Genomic DNA, 19427 nt, shown 5'->3' on the forward strand with positions numbered 1-19427 from the left:
CAGACTCTCCTCTGCTATAAATGTTTACATCTCTCTCTCTCTAGACTGAGCTCTACTGGGAAAGGCTCTGTGACTTACTCATTGTTGCACCTACAAAGTCTAGCACTTGCAGTAGATTCTCAGTTAGAGTCTACTGAATGAATGGAAGAAGTGCCGAAGGGGGAAGAGTTGGCTTCTCCATAAGTATGTGGGACATACTGTGCATGGTTTTTCTCTTAGCCACCATAAGAATGGACGAAAAGTATCTGTCAACATCTATATGACTCTCCCTGAGAATCATACTGTAGAAAATTAGTTTCTGTTTAGAAAATAAGCTGGAGTTTTGAAAATCTATATAACACTACAGATGATGGGAGATTAGCCATATGTAGTTGAAAAGGCTTCTCTGCCCTTGTTATACTGGTGCAAGCATTTCTTCATGAAGGAACTTTATGAGTTTATGATGGAAATGCAGATTTCTTTCCTCTTAGAAATTCAATTTCCACCTAGGTGAAATAGCTCTGAGAGCTACACATTTGGAAGGCAGCCGTGGATTGACTTGCAAGAAGTAAAGATGAGACATTTCCCATATAGGCTACTTTAGTCCACGAGCTCTCCATGACCAGAGATGTTCCATCAGTACAGAAAAGATCTATTAAAAATCTAGTCCTTTTCACATTTGGGAAAGTAAAATCTCTCCTGACCTTACTAATAAGCAAATATACCTATATTATCTGTGGAAGGAAAACAATCCCCTTGCCTGACACTCCAGCAGGGGGAGAGGGGGCAGGGAAAAAACAAGCCTCATTTGACTGATGACATTTGGACCTCCAGGCTGGTTGAACAGCTAGAAAAATATGAAATAATTGGAAGTGCAAATGAGCACTAAAAATGTACCTAGATGAATGTCTTATAAAATATATATACTCTTATATTTGATATTTTCCCTGGAACTCTTAGGAGGCGCACCCTGTGTTTTTCCAGCAAAATATTATTCTCTGAGCACCTCTGGGCATTTAATATAGTTTAATCTGGTCTTGGTCATGGTTATGGTCATTTGTACTTAAGTAAAGCTACTTTAATTTGAGATTTTAAACCATAATATCCTGCTGAGAAAAAAAAAGTGTCAAAACTCAAGAATGGAGTACTTCTTTAGAATGAAATATCACTAATGTGCGATTAGAAACCGAGGTAGATATGGGTTATAGTAAAACTGCTTTTACCCAGAGAGCAATTTCAAGAGGAGACAGAAGACGAGATGTTTCATTATGCAGCCTCACCATTCTCATTTCAGAAATCAGTGCCCCTTGTGTATATCTGCTTTATTTGTGTATAATTTTATGAGACAGGATCTACACAAGGAAATGGGAGCAGAGGTAGTTACTCTGTCCTCTACAGACCAACAAAATAAGGGCTTGACAGCCCAGACCGGTTCTGCCCATGATACTTCCTTAAAGCCTTTTAGGGTTTAACTTGCCAGATAAAATCCAAACTATGGCATCATTCAAGCTATGCCCCTTTCTGTCCCCTGTGCCCCAAACTCTGAAGCTTCATCCCGACTCCTCTCAGTTCATTCTCCCTATGAGTCGTCTGTATGGAACCACTTACCTTTATCCTAAAGCCACATCATGAGATGCCTTTACTCATGCTGTTTGATCTGCATAGAACATTCTTCTCTCTACCTTAGCCACATGTCAAAATCCTCCTCATCCTTTAGGATTCAGTTCACTTATTGGCTATTCTGAGAAGCCTCTCTTTCTCCTACAATACCTCTACTTCAGTGACAATAAGCCAAATGAACCTCTTTCTCACTGAGCTCCTATAGCTCTTTACCTGAGCACTTAACATTGACTCTACCCACTTAATATTCCAATTTTCAGCCCCTAAACTACGTCAAACATAATTTATTTAAGTTAATGGGAACCAGATTGCCTGATGAATTGGCTTTTAATCTTGAGGTAGGGATCTTGGCATTTTGATCTTTGGTTCCTTGGTAGCTAATATCTGGTCATGTTAGATCTCAACCAATGCTGACTTAATTTGATTCAGTTAACTTAATTAAAAGGCAGCAACCCTGCTACAAGAACAGTAAGTGCTTTTTTAAAATTAACGTTCCTCATGGAAGATCGACTCCCTAAACATTTGTTGGGTCCTTCTAAAGGCAAGCCTTTGTTTAACGTCATGAAGATACAAAACATGATCTAGACATCAAGAACTCCATCTGGTAAAGGAGACGGGGTATACAATTAGCCACAGTCCACTACAGCCTGGAATGTAGGTCATTACCAAGGTACAATTAAAAGATATACCGTAGAAGGTCAAAGGAAGAAGCATTTGGCAAAAGACATCAACTTCAAGAAATGAGTCATTGACTGGCATAGAAGACCCAAATGATGTTTTTAAGACAACTACACATTTTTGTTTAATCTTTATTAACAGATGGGAAAAGAGACAATTTTGCATGGTATTTAAACCTAATAGACTTTCTTTTGTCATATTTCTGCAAAATGCTATTTTTAGAGTAAGTTCAGTTCTACAAATTCTATACATGTGAGATTTAAATATATTGAATCAAAGCCATTTTGCTGTGGAACTACTGAGATTGGCAGGTTATTAGCATTTAATTTACCAATTAATTCACCTTCCAGTGCATCTTTGCAGGCAAGATTTTTGATTGATAGGTGGACTGGTTGCCTAAGATTTAGCTCACAGTGTTAGGACAAATTCTCTAGTGAAAAACTGTGCAAATTAGGGACTTCTTGAAGTGGGGCTGGGTCCAGTGCAATGATGATCTTAGGCCATCTGAGAAGGTGCTCTCGGTCAGAGAGAGAGGTTAAGGCAACAGACAAGAAGATAGGACGTAGGTCAATTTCTAAGGGGCAAGGTAAGCTATAGAGAAAAAAATAATCAAAATGTCAGGAGCCCTGAGGACACTGCTCAAATGCAGTGTGCAAAATGTGTCAAGATGAAGACCATTTTGCCAGGCAAAATTAGTAGTTGAGGTGGAAATATGGCTGAAAGGAAACTGACGACTCTGGGAACTGATACTGGCTCATAGTCTATGCAAACATTTCCATTTTAAAATATATTGTGTTTAATTTAAAAATGGCTCTTTGAAGAAAACAGGAAATCTATTAACTTTAACAACATTCCTTCAATGCAAATAACAGAATTCCTTTGAAGATAAACAAATGTAAGCCTCTTGTCTAAGGATACCCTGAATTTGCTCAGGTGTTTCCATTGGCCTTGGGGTGCAGAGCATTGGCTTTCTGCATTCTTCTAATAAATTTAATAAATATCTCCATGAAATTTAGCATATAATAGAAGCAAATTCTTCCTTCTCGTGTGGAATTCTCATTTGTTTAAAAAAGGAGAAGTCCCAGAGTATAGGCAGACTGCGAAATAGTCAAAATATCAGGTGTATATGTGCCAGTGACTGGAGTGCAGTTCTTTACATGTTGAACCTCATGTTAATGAATTCCAAAGAAAAACAGCTGACTTTATGCATTTATTTTAATAAGGCCGTGAAAACAGTTCATTTACAGTATAAAAACCCCTTGTCTTTTAAAAATGCTAGACAGAATATTTTAATAAATTAAATTTGTCTGCCTGTCAAATCTGTCAAATTGACAAGAACCCTCAAGTAGTACTGCTGATGTTGTAGTTCTAGTCTTCCAATAGGATTACATTTGGAATTTAATATAGGCTGCTTAGCAGAAGAATCCATCCATCAGAGTAATTTTAAGTAACAAATACTAACAGAATATCCTAAGTCTCCAACCTTTTAGGGCCAGGGTGATTTTATTTCCTTGGCAAACTATTTTATTACCTACAGTAGTGTCCTGAATATTAGATTTGTCTACAGCGATGAAATAATCAAAGGAGGCAAATAATTCCGTATCATCATCAGAGTAACTATTGGCATTTACCCAGAGATGTCCAGCCTGTGGTCAGTTGTCATCCTTACAACTGACCTGTGTCATCAGAACTCACTGTCCCCTTTGTACAAATGGGGCCCCTGAGGCCTGTCAGGGGCAAACACCCAGCTCAATGTACCACATCTTGCATTTAGTAGAACCAGCACTTTCATTCAGGTGTTCTGATCGGAAGCCATTATGTTTCTCTTTCTCTCACAAGATTTTCCTGAATAATCAAATGTCTCCTCCCACCCTTTTCTCATAGGGAAACCACATTTAATGTTTCCAGCTAACATGTGGGAGTATTTATGCCTTTGATAGCAGTTAACCAAAGAACTCCTCTTAATTTTTCAAACTAATGTACCTAAGAGAGGTAGGTATTAGGTATTCAAAAACACAAACACAATCCAATCCCGGACCAACTGTTTAACACATATGCTAATCACCTGCACTTGGTATTTTGTCTCCTGGCATGGAATTCTCAAATGCACGTCTAAGAGTCAAAATGTTGAGGTTCTTCTGTTTTTCATTCTGAACTTCAGAAACAGAGATGTACCTGTTAGGTAATCTTTAAGGAGTCTCTGTCTGTCTACCACCAGGGGTCCAAAGCAACCCTCGGAGTCATTTATTGGTCAGGAAATATTATGCTGCTTATAGTACCAGGAGGAAATGCCTCTCAAAAATAAACAGAAGGGAAAAATAATCAATACATACTCTGCCTCTAACTCTTAAAGAAGTCTACAATTCTGGATTGAAAAAATGTATATAAGATCTCACATTTTTCTGGCAACAGTCTGCAATGGTTGTACAAAATAATGCCTGTTTTAGTGGCTGGCCAGTCCTAAGAGCAGGGTGAGAGCATGAGTCAGGCCCTGCACAGATCTGGATATAGGACATATGTATATATAAAGAGGCCTCTATAACGTATCTAGGAGAGCAGTACCATGAGATGCTGCAGTGAATCAATGTTTACCCATGGCCAGTCTCATAAAAAAATATCTTATGACTCAACCTATGGCATTTCCATTTCCGAATGAGATTAGTTATTCCTCATGAACCACGAACTCACTAGAGATAGAAATAGACTGGAATAAATAAAATAAAGTAAGTAAATCATCTAGCAGAGGGTGGCATAATGGAAAGGATGCTGGATTTTGGAAATGACATGGCTACAAATCTGACTCCTCACTTTCTGGCTGTGTGATCCTGGGCAAATCACTGCCCTGTGCTCCTGTCCCTTTGCCTTTGAGAGATCATAAACTCTAACTCACAGGGTTATGATGAATTTAAAGTCTTTAATAGTGGTAAAATTTCCACCCTACAGTGCTTTGTAAATAAAAAGTATTCAGTTGAATAAGATGAATCTAAATTATTAAGTGGATTTTCTTTTAGCACTGAGATGACAGGTTTCCTAATTCCTGAATTAGGAAATTAGGTTTGCTTTGTCTCCACTTAGATGGTAAATCTTTGGAGAGAATGGATCTTCTCTTACTCACTTTCTGTTCTCCTTAGTGGAACTTCAAGTAGGTAATAGTTGTTCAAGCCATTTTGATAAAAATCAAAGAGCTACTGAAATTTCATCCAGATAGAGGTGCTCTGAGGAAGAGGCAAATGAATGTCTTTTAAATGAAAGCAGGAACTACTCCATTAGGGGAAGGGCAAATATCCCCTCCCCTCAGTGATTGTGTCCAAGCTGCGTTGGAACCCTACAAAGACTACCTGTGGTTCTGTTTCTGTGCCCAGAGTTCTCCAGGCTTTATGCCCCCCTTCACTGAGAACTCTTCTATTCTTACTTGCATTCCCTGCTTCTAATGGGCCCGAAACTTAAAGTTACCTTCTCTACCCTTGGACCTGAAAACTCTGTGACATGGTTTACTTCTGGTGCATAGTGGGTGGGAATCTTACACAAATGACTGTTATAAAACTGTTTTCATTTGGGTGTTCACTCAGATTTCTAAATGTAAGTGGAAACTTTTAGACATATTGTATTCCTCTGTAAGCAGATGTAGAGGCATCTGCTTCTTAGACTTTCCCCTTTGGAATACCTGCCTAATTCATTAGTACAGTGGTTTTCAACTTTCCTGGTCTTTGCATTCCTGTAAATGACTGGGGAGACCAATAGAGCTTTTGTTGATGTAAGCTATGCCTGCCAATATTTGCTATGATAGACTTAATAATGACATTTAGAAAAAAAATATTTATGTTTTTAAAATACCGATAACAATCACATTTCATGTAACATAAACAACGATCTTAATAAAAATAACAATATTTTCCAAAAACAAAAAGCAAGAGTGGTATTGTTTTATGTTTTTGCAGATTTAATGCCTGGCTAAATAGCAGACATTGCATGGATTCTCCTGTCTGCTTTTGTATTCAATCTGTTCCTTCATATGTCATGTAACCTCTGCAGAACTCTGCAAAATATTCACGAAAGAATTGAGTAAAAGAACCAAAGTCTTAGGATTATGAAAATAGTTTTGGCCTTTACATCCGCTGAAAGGATCTTTTGGATCCCACAGAGTCCAGGGCCCCACTTTGAGAACCACTACAACTGGATCTTGCCTTGGTCTTCCAAGTAGCTACCATCCAGCTGCTTCTAGTAGTCACACTCAAGAAAGCCATCTGCCAAATTGCCAAACTGTCAGTGGAATACACATGTAATTGGCATCACGTCATAAAATCAAAACATCTTTTTTAAAATCTTATATGTACTCATGAAGTATAGTTTCTCCCCTGTCACTGGATAAAGTGAGGCAGGTCCCTGAACTTTTCTCTTCTCTCTTAGATAACAGAAATCCTACTGTCATGCTAAGCTCAAAACAAAGTCTCAGTATTTGGAAAACCCAGACCCTTGAAAGAGCCAATTTCCAACTTTATTACAGGCTACAGTGCTTGTCTCTCCCAAATGTGAACAGTTGGAGACAGCCTGCCCTGTTTACTCTTTTTTTCTTCCTTGATAACTATAGATCCCAATTCCTTTGGAGCACTTGCGCGTATGTATGAGTGTGTGTGTGTGTGTGTGTGTGTGTGTGTGTGTGTTGGAGACATATTTACACATGGACAGGATGGTGTATGTGGAGAGAAAGGTGGAGAAACTGGTAAAGAGATCAGGAAATGTATGAGATCTGGTGCAAGGAAGACATTCAAGTGTCTTTATTCTGGACAAACCTTGGAAGTAGGCCAGTTCTGGGAAGGAATCTTAACCCTAAGTGCATGGAGCTCTCCAATGGTTCCCTAAAGCCCTTCTTGCTAGGCTTGAGGTAAACCAGCACTGTTCCACCCCATCTCTTGGTGGTGATGTGAATGGTGGGGGGTGGGGGGCACTTAGAGTGCACCAGCATCCCCTCAAAGTTCCTCTCTTTGTACTTCCTCGGTGTGGGATTCAGAGTTACCTAAACGAATTCTCCACCATCTACAGTGGATTTTTTCTACTTCTCACTATGGTGTCCAACCTCTTTTTCTAGCTGTGACTTAATCAAAGCATCTAGTTTAACATCCAGTTATTCACTTTAAAGAAACCAGAGCTGTTCTCTAGCTCTAGGAGCTCAGGTGGCCTCATAATTTGTTGTTTCCTTGTGCTCAGGAAAAGTACTGACAGCTCATAATTGGTCATATTTCTTAGGAAATTTGCATTTAAACTGGGAACAATGCTTGCTCTTTTTTCGGTATAATTTGTCCTACATTTTTGAAAGTAGTAACTATTCATTAAATTACATTTGAAAAATGCAGGAAAAAAGAAAAACATTGTCTGTAGTCCTACCACTCGTTTAAAGCCATGATTCATTTATATGTATTTTTCTCCTGATAATATTTCAATGCGTGTCTCCATTTTACCTGTATTTATATCAAATTTTATATCAGATATTTTACTTCTTGGTATGCTATAAGCAATACGAAGTTCGTCAATACGAACTCCATGTAAACATCAGTTTAATGCTTGCAAAATATTTTATTAAATGGATATGCTATGGCTTATTTAGTCATTATCTTTATTGCTAATGTTTACATTGTTTATGCTGTTTAATACTGAAAATCATGCTGCAATGAGTATCTTTGGGTAAACATGTTTTTCTCTATTTTGAGTTATTTCTTAAAATATATTTCTGGAGATGGACTTATTAGTGATATCATTATTAAATGATATGAACAATTTCAGGATATATACACATACACTCATATATACACACATACACAATTACACTAAAGGACAAAATAATTAAGAGTGCTCAGCTGTGGAGGATGAGTGTTTCATATCCCTATGTTCATGGCATATCATTGTCACCGATCCACAGAACTTCTCATTCTTTATTGATTGATTAATTTCCTTTTATTTCCAGCTTCATTCATTTTACCCCTTCTCTCACCATAGAAGACCAATCCAATATGCTTGATACATATTCCTTTATTTGCACGTGGTTGTACAAGCATGCATTTTTATTTTGTATGCACATATGTTAAGTGCACCCAAATGACATTGTGCAATGCACCTCATCTGGTTTCTTACTTTTCTCAGCCAACACTGTTTTTTAAGATCTATCTATCCATATTGTTCTGTGTAGATCTAGTCTGTGACTCCTGCGTGTTGCATATGTCAGAACTAGGTTCTTTCAAACATGGATGGCAAATAGATCACAGGACAGCTGCCGCCCTCCCCTTCCTGTCCAGGAAAGACAGATAGCATGGCTATCTACCCCTGCACTTCTCACTGGGCTAGTACAGCCTCAGAATCCTTCTGAACCCAATATTCCAGTAAACTAGTGATAGTTTACTGCGTGTTGCATGGCCTTCTGTTTTGTGCATCATGCTGTTATACTTTTCTATTTTCTAACTAGTAGATTCCCAGAGGCTGCTTCTAGTTCTGTAACACAACCATGCAGGGAGGAACTTCTCTGTTTATGCCCCTCGTGGATCTGTGGGAGATACACACTCAGAGAGAGACTGTTGGGTCTCAAGGCAGACACCTCAAGGCAGGACTAAAGCACCGTCTGGTTGTTTCTCGGAGTTACTGCTCTGGTCTGTACTCTCTACAGTAGAGCACACAAGTTCCTGTATCCACACTTCCCACCAACACTTTGCATTATCCAACTTTCTAATATTCCCACTCTGACAGTGGCAAAGTGCTATCTCATGGTTGTTTTCTTTGGCATTTCCCTAAACATGGATGAGTTTGAGCCTCTCTCTTTTTCTAAAAAAGATGTTATTTATTTATTTTAGAGAGAGCACACACATGAGCGGGGGGGAGGAGCAGAAGGGAAGAAAATCTCAAGCAAACTCCCTGCTGAGCAGAGTCTATATTACCCCATTTAAAAACAGGCAAACTAGGGGCACCTGGGTGGCTCAGTCAGTTAAGCGGCTGCCTTTGGCTCAGGTCATGATCCCAGGGTCCCAGGATTGAGCCCCAAGCAGGGAGCCTGCTTCTTCGTCTCCCTCTGCACCTCTCCCCACCTCATGCTCTCTCTCTCTCTCTCTCAAATAAATAAAAATAAATAAATAAATCTTTTTAAAAATAAAAAATAAATTTTTAAAAAACACCAGGCTAACTGGGATGCCTGGGTGGCTTAGTGGTTGAGCATCTGCCTTTGGCTCGGGGCATGATCCTGGGATCCCAGGATCAAGTCCCACATCGGGCTCCCCTTGAGGAGCCTGCTTCTCCCTCTGCCTATGTCTCTGTCTCTCTTTCTCTGTCTTTCATGAATGCATGAATAGAATCTTTTAAAAAAATAGGCAAACTAAATTATAGTGTGCTATATAAGGACAGTGGATACTTTTTGGTGAAGATTAGTGAATAGCAGGAGCAGTAGGAAGACCTCTGAGGGTCTGATGGCCTTCTGCTTCTTAATCCAGGTGGTAATTGTAGGGTTGTGTTTTTCTCTACTTAAATAATTTTGTTTTTAGTGTTTAAGCCTGCTTAATGAATGGCTAAATAAACAATGAATGAAATTTAGTGTAAATTAAACTGGAAAAGGCACTTGCTTGTATTGGAAATGAGGAGATTTGTTTTGTTTTGGTTTTGCCCTAGCTCTGCCTCTAATGAGCTATGAGATTTTTTTTTCAGGAGGTCATTTCTCCACTTTGAACTTCCATTCCTAATTTCTAAAAACAGGAGACCGAATTAAGTGATCTTTACATACTCTCCTAGTTCTATGATGACATACGAGAGGTTCCAGGAAATCACCTGAATTTCTTTTCTTTTTTTCTTTTCTTTTTCTTTTTTTTTTTTTTTGGATGAACTTATACTGAATGTGAATAATAGCTCATCCCTTTTGTTGTTCTTTATACTCAACCAGCACTGTCCCAATTATCCTTTGGCTTTCCTACTAGCTTCCCAGATGATCATAACACAAACTGCCGGGGCCAATCAATAGTTATTTTCCTCATTCTAAATTACATTCTTTATCTGATTTATATATCAAACATCTGAGAGTCTGCTTGGCATAAATCTATGCCTGTAATATTTCTGGACCTATAAAACTGAGCAATAGTTTCTAGTGATTCCACTTAAATGACCAGTTTGTTGTCTTAGAAACCACTGCTACATCACACCCACTGGTCCATAAGGGAAATCAATGAGAAGAGTTTCAAACAATCCACTGATGGCTCCTTATTTAGGGATGGCACCGCAGACTCTGGAAGAAATCCCTCCTCCCTCCTCTCTTCCTGTAACAGAAACTGTTCACTGTAAGCCCATAACCATTCTCACTTTCTGTAGCAAGAGAAACTCTAATACTTAGATGTTTATGTGGCTTCCAAGAATAAACACCATGTGCCAAAGTCTTCCTTGTGCCTATATGTATTCAAGTGACTGAATTCTATCAAATGAGATACGAGCAGAAATGACGTGTCCAATGGCCTATCTGTGCTCTTGAAGAACATCACTGCCTCCTTCCATCTCTGTTTTTTCTTTCCTGCTGGCTGTAATATAGATGAAGCTTTGAGCAACTTGGCTTTATAGACAGAGACAAATCCCTGGAAATGTTAAAGATGTGTTAGAGAAGGTCAGTTAACAGAGGCCTGGGATCCCGAGAGATTTATGGCTCCCAGCTGCCTCAAAAGCTCACACTTTTAGGAAAAAGTAAAATAACTTCTCTTGTGTAAACCACTGTAATTTTGGACTTTTGTCTCAAGGTACAGAGATGATATCCTAACTAATTTACTCCTTAAATGTGTTACTGGAGCCACACACCATGACAGGAGCACGTCCATGATATGGAGCGTGAACAGGATAACTGTGCTTTACTAAGATTTTTAAGTTTAATGTTAACGTTCAAGACAGAACTGCTTTTCTTCTCTTTTGAATTTGGCTCTGCGTCTTGCAGGAGGCCCAACAACGAAGGAGAGAAAATAAAGCATCAGAGCTGCTACTCAAACTGATCTTGAGATCTGGGCAAATCAGCCAAGTTACCGTAGTATGGGCTGCTTGGTGTCTGTTTCCAGAGAACCCAGAGGAAATGCTTGAAAAAAGGAGCAATTTAAAATGTAGGGGTTAATCATCTGAAATCACTGAAACCATCCATTAAGGAAATAAAGAAGGTGGCTCTTTAGAGTGGATAGTTAAATGTGGTTTGAAAATCTCTCTTGTTGGACAAACACGAAATGTTTCTAATGGTAAAGACCAGAAAAGGGAGAGCTGGAGAAGAAGTATAGCAATTAGAAAGGATGCAAGTAATTATAAAGGATTAGAGAAGCAGAATATAACAACACTCTGATATTTACAAAATTGATCGGCCTTAAACATAGTAAATTCTTTAAGGACATGAGTGTCTTTTCTCATACTTGCTGTCTGCTCTTACTGCCATGAGAGGAGAAGACAGAGAGGGTCCTGCACTCAGAATTGGTTGTTGACTCAACGTGAAGCATGTACTGGGTATTCTTTGGCTGCCTGGGTGAGCAGAACAAAGTCTCTGCCCTCACAGAGCTCACGTGGGGGAGACAGACACTAAGTGAACAAACATATACAAGATGATGCCAAATGCCCTGTAAGTGCAACAAACAATGGTAAAGCATGAGAAAGGTATAGTGAGTGATGAGGGTGGGAAATGCGCTACTTTTGAATGAATGGTGGGACATGACTCTCTGATGAGTTGATATTTAAACAGAGTTTTGAATAAAGTGACAGAAAGGGTTTCTTGAGGAAGACCTTTCCAAACAGAGGGAAGAGCAACTCCAGAAGCCCTGAGGATGGACAGAACTAGATTATTTCAAACATGGATGGCAAATAGATCACAGGACAGCTGCCGCCCTCCCCTTCCTGTCCAGGAAAGACAGATAGCATGGCTATCTATCCCTGCACTTCTCACTGGGCTAGTACAGCCTCAGAATCCTTCTGAACCCAATATTCCAGTAAACTAGTGATAGGTAAGAGTAAGTGCAGGGATCAAAGCCATTTGTTATCACTGCCTTAGAGTTTAGGCTTCTGAATTCTAGTCCATAATCCTGTCTTTGACTTGTGTGATTTTCCAGAGTCACTGATACTACCTCCTGCCGTGTATGGTTGGAAGAAGCATAAGGTCCAGGAAAACATTATCGAGGAGGACACCTTTACTAAATATTTACTGTTAAAGTTAAAATATTTACAAATAAATGTATTCAAGTATTTACTATTAAAATATTTACTATTTATTATTAAAATTAAAATATTTACAACTTATTAGGTATTTATGAAAATATTTGTTAAAATATTTACTATTTGGTATTGCTATGGGCACTGCTAAGTCTTAAGGATCTAGGAATAAAATATTTCATGGCCTCATAAATCAGAAAGGTATGAAAGACAAATCATTTATAATATGGTAAAATAGAAACTGTAAGAACTCTGGGGATAGTATTCCTAATATGACAAGTCATGGGACATCATTCAGAAAGGAATCGTGGTGACCTAATAAGGCAAAGGTTTTAGTAGCAAATGGACGTGTGCTTTTTTCTCAATTGCCATGTTTTAGCTGCCTGTGTGACCTTTGTGGAATTGAGTTACCCTCTGTGAGCCTTGACAAAACCCACTTATCAAGTGGTCATAAAATATCAAAGACACAAAGCAAAGCACAGTGTAGGCATAGAGCCTAGCACATAGTAGGGACTTAATAAATAGTAGGTTTTTGTTAAGGAAAATTTGAAGCAGGAAATGTATTTGTGAGCATTACTGGGAGTTCAGATCATTAGTTGTGTAAAATAGGGAAAAAGAAGCAAGACAGAGAATTCTATGTGCTTAACCAAAGAGGCATGAAAGAATTGTAACATCTATGGGGATTACACTATTACTGTAGGTACCACTAGGACAAAGACAGTGTGCAAATTAGTTACATAATTTCACTGATCATAAAACACATCCCAATATTAGAGATGTTGAAATATGAGAAATATACACTTTAGAATCAATGATATTGGTACTTAAATTTTTTGGTTTTATAGCTGGAACTCAAGGTCCAGAAGAGAATGAAACAAGGGAGTTTGGATAAGGAAGCAAGAATGGGTCGTGAAGCGTGTGTGTGTGCATTGTGTGTGTGTGTTTCAAATTAAAACACCAGGACATTATCCTGTGGCCAAACTAGAGCCCTTAAAGATTTTAGGTCAGGAAGAGATAGGAGCAGTTTGGAGGTAAAGGTAGGAAGGATTAGAAAAATGGCCTGACACCAGTCAGTTAGGAACATGTGCCATCCTTTTGACTATAAATTAACACCTTGACCATGCACTACAATCACCTATGAAGGTTTTTCAAGGGATATTTCCAGTTTGATAAGTTGTTTTCTTCATTGGCATCAAGTTTTTATAATGTATACCTACTGTCCATGAATGTCTGTAGACTCTGTAGTGATGCGCCCCCTTTCACTCCTGATAATTTGTGTTTATTGATTTAGAAGGATGTTCTTTAGTTTTCAAATATTCTTGAGATATTTTATTGTTTCTGATTTCTAGCTTAATTACAGTGTAGAAAGGGAATTTATTCTGCATGATCTGAATCCTGTGAAATCTACTAAAGCAATGTATGAGCAATAGAGTGTACGTCAGTGAATGTCATATGCGCATCATGTTTACAGTTGACTAATAGTTGAGCATCACCCTCAATGGGAAATTGGGACTCAATGTACCAGTCCAAGTCGAGAAGTTTAGAGTTTCATATTGGTTTCCTTTTCTCTCAACTGTAACAACTATTTAAAATATTTACTATTAAACTATCTATCCTAAAATCTTGTACATGAAAGCAAAGGAACTTATTTTTACTCCCTACTTTGGCAATATTTCTCATTATTTCCTATTTTTACTCTTTCCACGTTAGGTTTTATACAACTCTACTCATAATGGGCATATTATCTTTGACTTATGTGAGGCAATTTTTCTTATTTCTAATGAAACTGCAATCTCTTTATTTTACAATACTTATCTGTATATAAGTGTTCTGAATAGTTGCATTTTGAGACTTTTCTCCTCATATTTTAAAATTGTAACTATTAGTTATTATTATTATAAATACCTGCTATCAGTAGCTTTGCACATCTTGGGTTTTTTCCTTCTTCTTCTTTTGCATTATTTCCCTGAAATACTCTTCTAAGAATGATACTATTGGGTAAAAGGATTGGGGTTCATTTTGGATGTGCCTATTTGGCTCAGCAGCCCTCCAAGAGGCTCTACCACGACTATCAATCTACTGCAGTAAGTCTCCTTTCTTGCCTTTCTACCATTGCTCTTGACATTTCTACTTATCGACATTCCTGTCCTCTTCGTGAACCCCTTTTTTTTATACTCTGGATGGACTTCTGCTCTATATCCAAACTGAGATGTCATCTATAAAACGCTGCAGAATTCCCCGGGCAGACTTGGTCACCATCCTCCTCCATTCTGATAACACTCTGCCCCTCTCAACCATACCACTAATTGCACTAAAGATCCCCCTGTTCTCTCCTCTCTAATATGTTGTCAATCATCTTATGAAAATCCTTAATGCCCACAGTGAGTGACACGCAGAAGATATTTGCCGAACTTCTGTTGACCGAACTTACATTTCCCTAGCAATAATGAACAGATTCTTTTCTGCACAGTCGGGCTGACTGTAAATTAGTTTTATCATTGTATTTGCCTCTTTCTTGTTTAATGGCTTATATTTATGTTTACTCAGTAAAAACCTAGATAAACACCAATCTGGGCTAGCTACTGTGATTTGTGACATATAAGAAATTTACTATAGTAAGAAGCAGCTGAGGTTAGCCAGAGATATTTTTCCTAGGTTCTTTTTTTTTTTTTTTTTTTTTTTTTAAGGCACTTAAGAAAGCAAGGTTAAGTCACCTGTAAGCGATTGTTATCCTATTTAAACCTCTATACTGGGCAATCTCCAGATAAATATCCAGCTGCAACCTCTCCCCTAGGACAGCCAATACAGTCCTTCAGAAAGGCTATTAAAAGTGCTAAATGAGAACTTGAAGCTCCCTGGCTGCTGCCTGCACTCACCATTTAATCTAGCCCATTCACCATCTCTTCAAAATTCATTTTGATTTCTACAGAGAATTAACCATTATAAAATGATCTGTATTAAGTGGAGCTACAGTGAAGAACAAAAAAGTTACAGAAGTGCCTGTTCCTTTTTTTCCCCTCCCTTTAAGGACAACCCATATTTTGATCAAAATTTGGAGAAAATGAAAATTGCTAAAGCAATGACTTAAAAATCTACAGATTCATATGTGAGAAGGGAAAAATATTCCTTCCTTGGAGCAATGGGAAACATAGAAAAATATTTGAGGGGAATGGTAATCACCTAAAAAGCTTAAGAAGAAGCTACAAAAACTACAGTTAAAGAAATAACCTTTTAAAAAAAATGAATTAATGAGACACACAGAAAGAGGCAGACATAGGCAGAGGGAGAAGCTCCCTCTGGGGAGCCTGATGTGGAACTCGATCCCAGGACCCTGGATCACGACCTGAGCTGAAGGCAGATCTCAACCACTGTGCCACCCAGGTGCCCCAAGAAATTACCTTTTTAAAAGTGATCAACAAGAGACAGGGCAAAAGTGATTCAGTCACACAATAGTATTAAAGAAGAAAACACTACTTAGCACACAAGAGGTTTCTATGATTCTGCTTGTTTGGAAAGTAATATATTAACTTCTGCATTTGGCATAAATTACTCAACTTCAGATCAAGAGTAAGAGCTGTTCAAACATTCCTTGCCTAGGAGGAAGAGGATGAAGAGGTATGCAAAGGGAGTCAGCCTGCTGGGTGGCCGGCCATGGAGGAGGAAGTTGTGTCTGTGGCTGTGAGAAAGGGAGGGGGGTCCTTCTGTGATTAAGGGGGCGGACAGTGGGCCACTGGAGCAGGTGGGGCTTAGGATTGGGTGAGAGTCAAATCTAACTTAAAAACTGGAGAAGTCTGAACGGTTTGGTCTATCTGCGGGTGTGAAAGCTCTTGGATCCACCATTGATGCTGGAAGCTGGGAAGGCTGCCGAGAGCCCCAGTTAGGAGAGTCCATGAAGGGCTTCCGGGGAGTGCCTGAAAAACATTTTGGTTTTGAGCTGTAGTCTATGTACTAGCCACAGCTGGAAGCATGATTGAGTGGCCTGCTTTTAAAGCAGAAGTAGGATGCATAAAGCCTTGGTAAATATTACCAAATTGTGTCCAGAATAATTTTACCAGTATATATTCCCACTAACAGAGAATGAGTGTACTTCCTCACTACGTCCTTGCCAGGATAGGATAAATCCTTTTTTAAAAAAAATTTTTTTGCTTCTTTGCCAACTTGGCAAAGAAGAAAAAGGACACCTTGCTTTAATTTGCTCTTTTAAGTTACCAATAAACACATTTTATATATTGTATTTATCTTGATAGAAATTATTTGATAATGTCTTTTAATTGTAATTTAAATCCAATTAATTAACATATAATGTATTATTAGTTTCAGAGATAGAGGTCAGTGATCCTTCAGTCTTATATAACTCCCAGTGCTCATTACATCACGTGCCCTCCTTAACATCCCATCCCCCAGTTATCCCATCCCCTCACCCCCTCCCCACCAGCGACCCTCCGTTTGTTTCCTATGATGAAGAGTCTCTTAGGGTTTGTCTCTCTGATTTCATTTTGTTCTATTTTTTCCTCTTTTCCCTATGACCGTTTGTTTTGTTTCTTACATTCTACATATGATAATTGTCTTTCTCTGATATGACTCTTTTCACTCAGCATAATACCCTCTAGTTCCATCCACATTGTTGCAAACGGCAAGATTTCATTTTTTGACAGCTGAATAGTATCCATTGTATATATACCACATCTTCTTTATCCATTCATCTGTCGATGGACATTGGAGCTCTTTCCATAGTTTGGCTATTCCTGGACATTGCTGCTATAAATATTGAGGTGCAGGTGCCCTTTCAGATCACAACATTTGTATCTTTGGGGTAAATACCCAGTAGTGCAATTGCTAGATCATAGAGTAGTTCTATTTTCAACATTTTGAGGAACCTCCATACTGTTTTCCAGAGGGGCTGCACCAGTTTGCACTCCCACCAACAGTGTAAGAGGGCTCCCCTTTCTTCACACCCTCACCAACATCTATCCTTTCCTGACTTGTTCATTTTAGCCATTCTGACTGGGGTGAGGTGGTATCTCATTGTGGCTTTGATTTGTATTTCCCTGATGCTGAGTGATGTTGTGCATTTTTTCATGTGTCTATTGGCCATTTCTGTGTCTTCTTTGGAGAAATATATGTTCATGTCTTCTGCCTATTTCTTGATTGGTTTATTCGTTCTTTGCGGGTTGCGTTTCATAAGTTCTTTATATATTTTGGATACTAGCCCTTTATTTGATAAGACATTTGCAAATATCTTCTCCCATTCTGTCAGTTCTCTTTTGGTTTTGTTGACTGTTTCCTTCCTTTGCTGTGCAAAAGCTTTTTGTCTGGATGAAGTCCCAATAGTTCATTTTTGCCTTTGTTTCCCTTGCCTTTGGAGACGTGTCTAGTAAGAAGTTGCTGCAGCCGAGGTCACAGAAGTTGCTGCTTGTGTTCTCCTCTAGGATTTTGATGGATTCCTATCTCATATTTAAGTCTTTCATCCACTTCGAGTCTATTTTTGTGTATGGTGTAAGAAAATGGTCCAGTTTCATTCTTCTGCATGTGGCTGTCCAGTTTTTCCAACACCATTTGTTGAAGAAGACTCTTTTTTCCACTGGATATTTTTTCCTGCTTTGTCGAAAATTAGTTGACCATAGAGTTGAGGGTCCATTTCTGGACTCTCTATTCTATTCCATTGATCTATGTGTCTGTTTTTGTGCCAGTGCCACACTGTCTTGATGATAACAGCTTTGTAATAGAGCTTGAAGTCTGGAATTGTGATGCCACCAGCTTTAGTTTTCTTTTTCAACAGTCCTTGGGCTATTCAGGGTCTTTTCTTGTTCCAAACAAATTTTAGGATTATTTGTTCTAGCTCTGTGAAAAAAAGTTGATGGTATTTTGATAGGTATTGCATTGAATATATAGATTGCTCTAGGTAGCATAGACATTTTAACAGTATTTGTTCTTCCAATGCATGAGCATGTCATTAAGATTCATGTTTATTACTGCTTTAATATTTCACAGTATTTTATATAAACTCTAATGTGTTAAAAGTAGGACCACTGTCATATTTACTGAAATCTTCTTCTCAATCTTCTATATGCATTTTAATTCTAGTTATGACCTTTACATATAAATTGTTGTCAAATTTCTCAAGATTTTCTTCCAGTGTATTTTTTATTCATAAATTTATTTTTTATTGGTGTTCAATTTGCCAACATATAGCATAACACCCAGTGCTCATCCTGCCAAGTGCCCACCTCAGTGCCTGTCACCCAGTCACCCCCACCCCCCACCCACCTCCCCTTCCACCACCCCTAGTTCATTTCCCAGTTAGGAGTCTTTCATGTTCTGTCTCCCTTTCTAATATTTCCCACTCATTTTTTCTCCTTTCCCCTTTATTCCCTTTCACTATTTTTTATATTCCCCAAATGAATGAGACTATATAATGTTTGTCCTTCTCCGATTGACTTATTTCACTCAGCATAATACCATCCAGTTCCATCCACATCAAAGCAAATGGCAGGTATTTGTCGTTTCTCATGGCTGAGTAATATTCCATTGTGTACATAGACCACATCTTCTTTATCCATTCATCCTTCAATGGACACGGAGGCTCCTTCCACAGCTTGGCTATTGCGGACATTGCTGCTAGAAACATTGGGGTGCAGGTGTCCCGGTGTTTCATTGCATCTGTATCGTTGGGGTAAATCCGCAGCAGTGCAATTGCTGGGTCGTAGGGCAGGTCTATTTTTAACTCTTTGAGGAACCTCCACACAGTTTTCCAGAGTGGCTGCACCAGGTCACATTCCCACCAACAGTACAGGAGTGTTCCCCTTTCTCCACATCCTCTCCAAGTGTTTTTATATTTATAAAGTTGTTTCTTTCCCCCCAAGCTGAGGTCATGTAAGAGCTGACATTCATTGTCTGATTGTTTTGTAAATGGCTTCAGTTTTTATAATCAAATAATTATCTGGGTTTTATTTTGACAATAGGCAATG

This window comes from Canis lupus, chromosome 17 (genome assembly GCF_003254725.2).
Source record: "Canis lupus dingo isolate Sandy chromosome 17, ASM325472v2, whole genome shotgun sequence".
NCBI classification, from domain to species: Eukaryota; Metazoa; Chordata; class Mammalia; order Carnivora; family Canidae; genus Canis; species Canis lupus.